The following is an 11932-nucleotide window of genomic DNA, read 5'->3' as shown; positions in this document are numbered from 1 at the left end:
CATGCTACCTACTGATGCATGATTAGTTTTAAAAGTAATTTGCATATAGAATTTTTTTAAATCAGGCTTACAATACCTGTAAGCCTGAACAAAATGCAAATTCTATGCTTCATAACATAATAAGAGGTAAACAATCTACTTTCAGTTTTCCTGTTGGTTAAGTAGATGGCACTAAAAGTTAGTAACATGTCAAAGATTAAAATTTTGCATTTTCAAATTGATTTAAAATCTTGTTTTCAATAGATTTTTTTTTTTCTAAAAGAGATTTTTCATGTTTACTCGACCGTAAGCAAACTTCCTATCTATTTCTTCTGTTATATCTTCGGTGTTTTTCGCCCCATAGAGTTTTGTTGTTTTAGATTTGGACTTGCTGCATTTTAGCCACACAAATTCTGTGCTAATTAGGCTTTTAGAAAATACCACTGATTCAAATGCTATTCCAGTATAATTACAACTTATTAAATTGGTGCCAATGGAATATTTGGAACAGTGCTGTTATAAAATAGCCTGGTTTTCTAACCTTAATATATTCTAAGGATCATGCTTCAGAGCTTCAAATGTCATTGTTTGAGATATTCCAAATTATTTTCGATGCTTGGGATAAGAGGCATAACAGCTTTGAAGCACCTATGTTCCCATGGCAATTTGTGACAGAAAAAAACCCAGCCCTACTCTTTCTGTGAAAGCCAATTTAATCCTTTAAATTAGAGAACTTATGTCCAACTTTATAACAGCTGACATGTCAGGAAACATGAACTTTTTGGAATTCTATCTCAAGATTAGACTTTAAGAGACTAAAGTTGAAAATAGTGCAGTTTGTATAATTTACCTAGTCTTCCATTCTACAACAATGGCAGGCAAAAAATAGCAAGGAAAGGAATTTTGATGTTTATGGTATGTTTTAAGCCCAATGAGGACCGTAAACCAGAATGACAAAATACCTTCCATGAAATAGGCAACAAGTATTTTTTTCTAGTCTCATAAGTGGTATAAGGCTCCAGTGTACCAATGAACTATACTGCAATTACATGAAATTCAGCTCTTCCAATATAACATTCTGGACAAAGGATGCCTTCGACTTTATACAGCACTAAAACAAGAGGGGAAGCCCTTGGGCCTTACACTCGGATGTGGGCTGCCTAAGAACAGAACAAGGAAGCTTCCTTTATGTCAGTATGATTCCTTACAAGAAATTAGCCATGCAGCTCAAAGACAAGGTACTCCAACTAGGGAGATATTCTACACTGAAAACCACATTATCTGTAGGGAGAGGACTGACTCTGTTTATGTGAAATTACATTGTAATTCAAGATCTTCACAGTATTTTGCTTCCAAAAGCAGTAGCAACTATTGGGTCATTGGAAAAGCCATGACTTTTCTGTTTTTCTATGCAAATATGCGTCATGACTTTTCTGATGATCCAATATTCTGTGATGAATCCACCATTTCACAAAATACTTTTGAAAAAATATCTCTTGGCGTTATCCTCCAAACTGACTTGTTTTGCTAGATAATATAGTCGGGAAAATGAATAAATTCAGCAATTTCTGTATTGTGTGGTACCAGAAATAATATCAAAATTAACATTAAAACCGTAGTAGTTTTTATCTACTGTTTAACTGTTCTTCTCACTAGGAGTCAACCTTATTTTTTAAATTTTTTAAATCTTATTTCAAGTTCTTTTATGCATTCAGTCACGTGATTTAGCTTGCAAAGTGAATATTCCAACATGTGTACATATCTCCCTAGTCCAGTTAATAATACTATAACGTTATCTTCAACAGGTAACACCCCATTTCTTTGACCCGTTAACTCTATGCCTCTCTATTTTTCTCCTTAATGTCTTTCTTCAGACTCTACTCCTTCACCCACCCCCTTTTCACCCTGTATCTGGTATTTCACAACCATTTACTGTGTTTCTATATCCTTTAGTCATTCAGTTTCAGTCATAGAGTGTGAACACTCAGTATATTAAACATGAATAATGAGCATGAGCTCTGGAAACGGAGAGGTCCATATTTGAAATATAGTTCGCATCTTCTTTTATAACTTTGACAAAGTATATTGATGTCTCTGGAACATATTTTCCAATTTTTTTTTTAATTTGTGCTATACAATGTGCGTGCTTGCCAGAGAGAGATGGAGAGAGAAAAGGACATGAGAACTCACCCCTCCAGGAGGAATAGTCATGCTGCAATCCCTTTTCCTCTATTCTCCTTCAGGCTCCTTGGGATTTGGGGCATGCATGAACACGCACTGGGAGTGATTTTCAAGCCCTGGGTCCAGGACTCGAACCACATGGGTGGCCATGTGGGACCCAGTGCCTTAACCTCTGCACTGTCTACTGGCCCTAATGAATGGCTTTCAATCTCTAACTTTGGTAAACTTTGTAGCCTTTGATAGTGCTGCCCGTGTTGATGGAGATATTATCACTATTTTATGGTCTTCTTTTTTCAATTACTTACTTTATTTATTAGTGGTTTGCTTTCTCACTTTCCCCTCTCTGTCTTTCTGTGGTGAGTGCGCTTGCCCGTTAGCCATTATCACTCCTAAGTAGATAAGTGCTCCCTCATCCTGGGGATTCCACAGCAGGTAGTAAGATCGTGACAAATTTTTCTCACTATGATTTCGGAGATTTTTATCTTATCCGTATACTCAGTTATTCTCTTCCCCCTTACCTTCTTTACATGGTTAAAATCTCTGCATCTTTTCCAACTAAATTTAGAATCAGATCCTCTGAGGAAAATGCCAATCATAAGAAAATGGGAAATGTCAAATTATGGGAAATAATAAAAAATATTTCATATCCAAAACAATATATAGTTATATTTTATTAAGGTGTCTTTTTTTTAATCTTTTCTGAAAAAAAAAAAAAGAAAACATGTGAGCTAACTAGAGTAATAGCAAGTAAATTTAAGACAGTGAGGCGTTCTATTACCAGAAAGGATCGTCCCTACACTGATCTTGACAGAGGAGAAAGCATGCTGCAGTGCCTGGTCAGTATGCCTCATTACTCTTTCTCCTCACACGCCCCACCCACAAATACATACACGCACACACCCAATATTTGGTTTAAAAGATTCAACTATTTTTATACTACAGGGTGAAAATACCTAATCCAAAAATCCAAAATCCAAAGTCTGAAACTTTTAAAGCACTGACATGACACCATATGTGGAAAATTGCACATCTGGCCTCATGGGACAGGTTGAAGTCAAAATGCTGCAATATAAGAATATTGTATAAAATTGCCTTCAGGCCACGTGTATAATATGTGTACAAGATAGTGAATGATTTCCAGTTTGGACTTAGGTCCTACCCCCAAGATTTCTTATTTTATGCAAATATTCCCAAATCCAAAAACTCCATAATCTGAAAAATTTCTAGTCTGAAGTGACACAAAACCATACTAAGTATGATCGTTACTGAAGTCGTCAAGAAAAGGATTTGATGCCTGTTTCAAAGTGAAGATGCACATGCGGGCTATGGATCCGTGGGAGGAAATGAAATTTAGATTATAGTTCTGATTAGCCAAGCATGCAATATGCTTCTGGGACTAAAGTAACCCTGTACAACAGGAGGGAAAAATGCAGCCAAGGTGCAGATGAAACAGTAAACACATCTATTCTATATTTTGAGAAACTGAAGCATGATCAAATTAAACAAGGTATCCAACTTCACACAGCAAGCAAGTAGCAATACTAGATTCTCACTCAAACAATCTGGCACTATAAATCATAAATTATGTCTTATACACTCTCCTTGAAACTGGTGGCACTCAAAATATGGAAAATTATTTGTGAGTTCCTGACTTAATGAGGTTTAGATTTGTTTTTGTTTTTTTTTTTGGTTTGCTGGAGGGCATTTACATTTACCAAAGAGAGGTACTAGATTCTCACTCAAACAATCTGGCACTATAAATCATAAATTATGTCTTATACACTCTCCTTGAAACTGGTGGCACTCAAAATATGGAAAATTATTTGTTAGTTCCTGACTTCATGAGGTTTAGATTTGTTTTTTTTGTTTTTTTTTTTTTTTTTGGTTTGCTAGAGGGCATTTACATCTACCAAAAAGAGGTAAAGAGACAGAGAGAGAGAGAGAGACAAAGAGGGAGAAATCAACCTCCTGCCCCAATAGCGCAAGGTCACATTGCAATCCCTTTTCCTCCATTTCTCCATCCTCTTGGGTTGGGCACACTTGCACATGCGGTTTTCCAAGCATGGGACCAGGATTTGAGCCACAGCCAGTCACGTAGCTCTGGCTCCCTTAACCACTAGGCTGAAAGCCAGCTGAATTCTACAATTCTTATATTTAAGTGTGACTATTATTATTGAAAGCAGAACAGGACTAAATTAAATATACAAGAGGAGGCTCCTAGAGGCAAGAGGTTGAGCACATTTTAGTGACTTCTGTTTATTCCATATTCAAATAGACATTTATGTAATTAGAATCAACCTGACTCTGGATTATAGTCTAAATATACTGTTCACATAAACACAAGTACAAACAGAAAATCATACAAATATATAAGGGTACATGCTTAATAAGTAGAAAGTCCCTTTCCTCAAATCATAAGTATGCAGAAAAGGTAAGTTTAATAGGTTTAATATTTAAAATGGCTACTCAGAAGCCATTAGTTGTTTGAATGACATTTATAAGACATTATGCTGAGCACTTCATTACTTTGGCCACATCCTGAAGCAATCTTTAATAATTTCTTTAATAGAATGAGCAGATCGGAACGGTAATGAACCTCTTCAACTTTTTTTAATGCTCCTTTTATTAGGTAAAATAGATATTGGCTCCTCTGTGTTTAAGCCTACCATAAAATTTCCATGTCGGTCATATTGGATTTTAAACAAACAAAACACAGCATCTTTTCTTTATATTATTTATTTTTTTAAAGTTATCATTACTATTAGTTTTTAATTTACTATAGAACACATGAGCTCATGAGAGAGAGAGAGAGAAAGTGCGAAAGCAAAGCTACCAGGTCTGGGACTCCAACCATAATCAGCCATATGGTAGTGTCCAGTGCCTTAATCATCTCTTCATCTGATGGCCTCTAGCTCTTTCTTTTCATCAACAAATCTAAACATATTTTTGAGGCTCTGGCAGACATAGGCTACAAAGCTAACATAAATTGAATATTCCAATACTTTTCTGTATTCTGCACTGCAAAAATTGCGGGCATCATCAAATCTATTTCCTTTGGTTCTGCCAGACTCCATCGACATGACAAGATCACCACTATTGCATCCTAGTTAAAGTATGTGCAGGGTTACCGTAGTATCCTTATACAGGGACTGGCATCCTGAGCCTACCTTTTCATCTAATGTCTGCTAGAAATGAGTGAACTTATGGATGTCAGTCAAGCGATTGGGCAGATTTATAGAGTCAGTAAATTAGACCCATAAGCAATGTGGTAGAAATTATATAGCCTTGGAATTACTACAGAAAATGGAACAAAAAAATTATACCTATTAATCTGGCATAGTCTTTGGTCCAGGGTGGCAAAAATATAGTGATGAAGTTTCAGATGAAATTATAAAATCAATAAGTAGGCAAGTTTTGAATTTTATTTTTATAGGTCTTCTAGCCATGCATTAAAAAACAAAATCTCTATAACACTGTTGTCTTCAAAAGTAATTGCCTGTCTCTTTATAATTACATGTATACACATCTAAACAAGTAAAATAAGATCATATATTAAAAATTATTACAGGTAATTTCTTTATGGCTTGAAGTAGGTTTGCTACATTAATCACATAAAGTTTCTGATCTTATAGATGATTAAAATGTGAGGAGGGTAGGCATAGAAGAAAGAAAGAAAAATACAGTTTTATAAGCTGATCTTTTTTCGAACTGTTTATAATTTCTCATTTTTAAAAGGCAAGGACATTTTCAAACACAACAGAACTGGAGTGCAATAAATGCTAGGTAAGAACAACTCTGTTAATGATTTGGTCTTAGTGAATTGTTTTCACTACAAACCACTTCAAATTCTTTTAGCAAATGGTAAAATAAAATACAGAAATAAATAAAAGAAATAGAAAGACCATAATGCTGGCTTATATTCCTAATTTAAAATAATAGTAAATTCCTTTGGTGCAGGAAAACAAATACATCTCACCTAGCAAACTTTAACACCTCATTGTTGAGTCCTAACTGTCCCCTCTAAATGTTTTCTTCCAGTATGCTTTTGTCTCATGGTTGCCTCTCTAAATATGCAAATACCAAACAAGCCATGAAACATAGTAAAAATGATTTGTGTTTCCTTTTGCTGGGAGAAAGTGTGGGGACTGAAAACAAACTCTCTAGTCGAACATTAAACAGTAATCGTAGAGGAAATGTGCTAATAGTCAATACAAAATAGCTTGGAGACTAGTGAATTAATTAAAACTCGTTATATGTGTGTGTGTTAAAAACAAAGGCACATTCTTAACTTAAACATTTTATCTTAAGTTAATGAAAAAAGTGTATGTTTGTTTGACAAATTTTTGATAGAGGGCCAAATGTGAATAGAGCTTTTCATCAAAAATTTTGTTCCCCAACTTTTTCCATATTTTGCCCACATCTAATCCCACACCACTTTTCATTTTGTTTCTTTCTTTATTTCATTTTTTTTCAAGGTTTCAGTTTGGTTTATGACAACACTACTCATTTTAACGTATGCACTAACTTTTTTGGTTTATGTAATTAGGTCATTGAATTTAGCAATTCGACTTAGTAGCAATTGACTGGGCTGTTGGGGAGAGAATGAGGCTGACCTTAGATAAGGACTGATCTCACATGCAGGATCAGGAGTGGGTGGAGGGAGCTAGACAAGAACATACCAGCCATTAGCCATGAGCCATGACTTCGGTGGGAATTCAGTACATTTTTCAAGGAGCATGAAGACTATTAGTTAATTCAGTCAATCAGTAAAGTGCTGGTAGGATTTTCAATATATTTTTGATTAGGGTCCATGATTCATTCTGAAATAAAAGTTGGGAGTGCAACTGGGATTCAAGCAAAGACCAGAATTTCAGACTACAAAAACAAACAAACAAACAAACAAACAGAAACCTGAAGGAAACCTAGAGAGCTCCTGGTGGGAAGGGTGGCATGGCCACAGTTTTTATCCATGCATCTTCATGTACATGTTGAAGGAAACCTAGAGAGCTCCTGGTGGGAAGTGTGGCCTGGCCACAGTCCTTATCCATGCATCTTCATGTACATGCGTCTTTCCACAGATGAAATTTCTGTACAGTCTAGTTCCCTTAAGGGACAATGGCTCTCACTAACAATTTCTAGGTCTCTCTCTATCTTTTATCCTGGAAAATTAAGTCTGAGACTTAAATTTTTTGACCCCACTCTCGAATTCTCTGGAAGATATTCTTATTTATTAGGATATTACCTTGATCCAAAACTAGCTGTACTGATTGTATGTTAGGAACACAGTTGCTCTTTGAAAATGTCACAGAAATAGGGAGCATGAAGACTACTTGAGTATATATTGAATATTCCCATTAGACAAGTTTCTCTACCAATGAGAAAATAAAGTCATAGGGAAAACTAAGTGTAAATTTAAGATAATTATTAAGATAATTTCAACTAGCATTTCAGGAAGAAGGAAAGTCTAAAACCAAGAGACTTAAAATAGGTCAAACAGAAAAATAATAAGACAAGATCACTTGAAAGCTTTAGAAAATTATTAGAAAATTTGACAGGTTGGGACCAGCAGTTAGCATAATGGCTATGTTGCTGAACTCCCATGTAGTTGACCGCAGTTCAAGTCCTGGAACCAGTGGCTTAAACTCAAGCCAGACGCATGTGCATGGGTGCGCAAGATCCTGAGAGGAGCATGGAGGAGAAGGGATTGCGGCACGGCTATCCCCCCGGGGGATGATTTCTCACTTTTTGTCTCTCTGTCTCTCTCTGTCTTTCTGGAGAGCACACACTCCCTATAGCAAAAACCTCTCCAAAAAGAAGTTAATTTGAGTAAAATCAATAGCACTCAAAGAGTTGGCTTTTTATTGTTGTTACTTTTGTTTTATTTGCTATAGAGTACACACACTGCCAGAATAGAGACAGAGAAAGAGAGAAGCATCCTCCAGGGTGGATAGCCATATATCACAATTCATTCTTCTTTATGTCTCCCTCTTTTCAGGATTTTGAACATGCATGAAAATGTACCTGGTGTGTTTTTCAAGTTGGACTTGAACTGTGAAGTCAGCCATGTGGGATTCAGCCACCTTAACTACCTTGCCACTGGCTAGCCTCAGAAAATCCTTTTTAAAAAATATTATTAAATTTCATTTAATAATATTTTTAATGTTGTTATAGGACACATGTGCTCACCAGGGAAAGACCTCTAGAGAGAGAAAAAGAAAACTGGGAAAGCAAGCTGCCAGGTCTGGAACTCAGACTGCAGTAAGTCATGGAGTCCAGTGCCTTAACTACCATGCCACCTGCTGGCCCCAAAGAAATCCTTTAATGAAGAATAGTTTTCTTTTATTTCCTTTTTCTCTTTAAAATTTATTTTAATTTATTTTATACATTCGATCACTGTATAACACTATAGCTTGTAAAGAGAATTTATCCAACATGAATATACTTCATCCCAATCCAGTTGAAGATACTGTACACATTATTATCAGCAGATAATATCTATTTCTATGTCCCATAAATGTCTTGCCTCTATTTTCTCCTTGATTCCTTCTCACTTTTGTCCTATTCCTTTCCTCTCACTTTCCTCCTTCTCCCTCCCTACTTTATCCCCACACTGTCTCCAGTATCCATAGCCATTTTCCATGCTTCTATATCCTCTAATTGTTTAGTTTCCACCATAGGGTGTGGACAGTTGGTATGTAATAAGTGGAAACATACAATGTCTCTGTTTCATAGCCTGACTTGAATCAATTAGCAATAAATCTTCCATATTTATCTACTTTCTATCAAATGCCAGGGTCTTGTTTTTTTTGTTGTTGTTGTTGTTGTTGTTTTTGTTTGTTTGTTTATGGCCAAGTAGTATTCCATAAAGTACATGTGCCACATTTTTCCAATCCATTCATATGTTTCTGGACATTTGGGTTAGTTCCATGTCTTAGCAATTGTGAATAATGCCACAATAAACATAAATGTGAAAGCACTTTCATGACCGAGCATTCTCTCATTCTTTGGGTAGATACTCAGGAGTAAATTGCTAGATCATATAGTAGTTCTTGTCGATCTTTGAGCAACTTCCACATTGTTCTCTACAGAGGCTTTACTAATTTTCATTTCCACCAACAGTGAAGTAGAGTTTTCTTTTCACCACATCCTCACCAGCACTTATCTTTTTTTTTAAATCTTCGGCATTCGGACTGGGGTTAGGTGGTATCTCACTGAGGTTTGATTTGTATCTCTCTTATGATGAGAGATATTGAGCATTTTTTTTCCATATGGTTTTTGGCAGTTGATATGTCTTCCTTAGAGAGTTGCTTGTTTAGCTCATTTTTCCACCTTTTAATTGGGTTGATCATTTTTTGGGGGTAAGTCACTTGAGTTCTCCATGTATTCTGGTTATCAGTCCCTTATCTGAGGCATAGTTTACAAAAATATTCTTCCATTCCAAGGGTTATCAATTTACACTAATTATTGTGTGTTTTGCTATGCAGAAAAATCTTAATCTGATGTAATCCCATTTATTTATTTTTGGAATTATTGTTACTGGAAGCCATTTTCAAGTCAAGCGCATGTTGAAGGCATGAGCTAAGGCTGAATTTTTCATTATTAATTCTTTACCATCAAATATTGTTAATAATTGCTAAAATACAATCATGCTCTATTTTTTTTTTTATAATGTGAAGACTTAGTAAGCTAGTTTATCAGAAATATCAAATCAAGGTAGAGAAAATTTAACTGATTTGGTAGGCAATATAGCTGTTTGGTTATCTTGGTTGTAAGAAGTCAAGGTCACTACATTCTTATTTTTTTTTAATCTTTCTTAATTCTAACATCTTCCTTTATAATTCTACAGAGCCCCAATTAGGACTTTTTTTTTTTTTTTTTTTGTAGAAGTATTTTATTTAACTTTATTTATTTATTTAAATTTGACCAGAGAGAAACAGAGCAAGTGAGCTAGCAAGTGAGAGAGAAGTGAAAAAGCAAGCTGCCAGGTCTTGGACTCAAACCATGGCCAGCCATGTGGGAGTCCAGCTCCCTTAACCCCCATGCCCCCTGCTGGGCCCCCATGTAGGTTAAAAAAAAAAAATTCAGGTAATATTGCATCTTTTTTTTTTTTTTTTTTGAGAGGTTTTTGCTATAGGGTGCGTGCGCGCGCCAGACAGAGAGAGACATAGAGACAGAAAGCGAGAAATCATCCCCCCAGGGGGGATGGTCACGCCGCAATCCCTTCTCCTCCATTCTCCTCTCGGGATCTTGGGCACGCACGCACACGCGCCCGGCATGAGTTTTAAGCCACTGGGTCCGGGACGTGAACCACGGTCGACTACGTGGGAGTCCAGCGACATAGCCATTATGCTAAGTGCTGGTTCCCGGTAATACTGTATCTTCATACAAATTTCTATTTATATTACTCCTTGACATCCTCTTAACTGATATTTGCTGTCCATAAAGCTCCCTAGAAGTACATCAATGCTAATCTGCTTCCTGAATTAACTGGGAGATCATCTTTTCCAACATAAAAGGGGATTTAGAAAAGTTTGCAGAAAATGCATATCACAAAAAATATCTATGGATTATAAATTTTTGTTCACACTGAAATAACCCATACTACTTTGTTATAGCATGTTGGAAGATGATCTATTTAGTTTGAAGCACTAAGAAGAATAAGACATCAGTTTGAAAAGGGACTACCAGAGGAATCCTGCTAAAATTGAATAAAAGACAAATGTTAAATTTATGATGACGTTTGGATAGAAGAATGATGAAATAATTGATGATTCACACAAAATTTATAGGGACAATGTCCCAAAGGAATCGACAGTTTGCAAATAAATAACTCATTTTCATAATAGATGGGATGATGTTAAAGATGTAAGCTGGGTTCATTCCCTAATTGAAAAGGACTAACAGCAGTAAAAACAAATGGAACCAATCTAAATGCCCATGAACAAATGAATGGATTGAAAAAGTGTAGCACATATATTCTATGAAGTACTACTCAGCCATAAAAAATAATAATAATAATAATAAATAAAGAAAAAAAAAAAAAACAAGACCCTGGCTTCTGACAGAAAGTGGATGAATACCTGGCTTTTGACAGAAGGTGGATGAATATGGAAGATTTACTGCTGAGTGAAGCAAGACAGGCTATGAAGGACAGACATTGTATGTCTCCACTTAATATATACTGACTGTCTACACTCTATAGCCAAAATTGAACGACTAGAGGATACAGAAATATAGAAAATGGTTAAAATGGTTGTAAATACCAGATACAGTGTGGGAAGAGGGTGGATGAAGGAAGAGAGACTGAGAAAGGGCAGTAAGGAGAAAAATAGAGAGGCAAGGCATTTATGGGACAAAGAAATTGGTTATTATCTGTTGTAGATAACGTGTATAGTATTCTCAACTGAACTGATAAGAAATGTATACATGCTAGAATATTCACTTTGCAAGCTAAATGACATATGTGACTGAATATACAAAAGAAATTGAAATTTACAAAAATAAAAAAGGTCAATACCATAGACATCTCAATTGGTTCAGCTTGCACAATTCTTCCAGAAAAATTAAAGTTGAGCAAAATCTCTGCTTAATTGGCTGCACCCAGATCAGCTGAAAACAAGAGCAGAGATTTCAATGGAAATTTTAAATAGTGGTATCAAGATCCTGAAGCATTCGTAAAATGAATTGTAACAGGAGATTACACATGGCTTTACCAGTACAATTCTTTTTTTTTTTTTTTAAGAGGTTTTTGTTATAGGGCACACACGCTCGC

Source organism: Tupaia chinensis, unplaced genomic scaffold (assembly GCF_000334495.1).
Source record: "Tupaia chinensis unplaced genomic scaffold, TupChi_1.0 Scaffold144982_1, whole genome shotgun sequence".
In the NCBI taxonomy this organism is placed as follows: Eukaryota; Metazoa; Chordata; class Mammalia; order Scandentia; family Tupaiidae; genus Tupaia; species Tupaia belangeri.
This window is presented reverse-complemented; position numbering follows the sequence as displayed.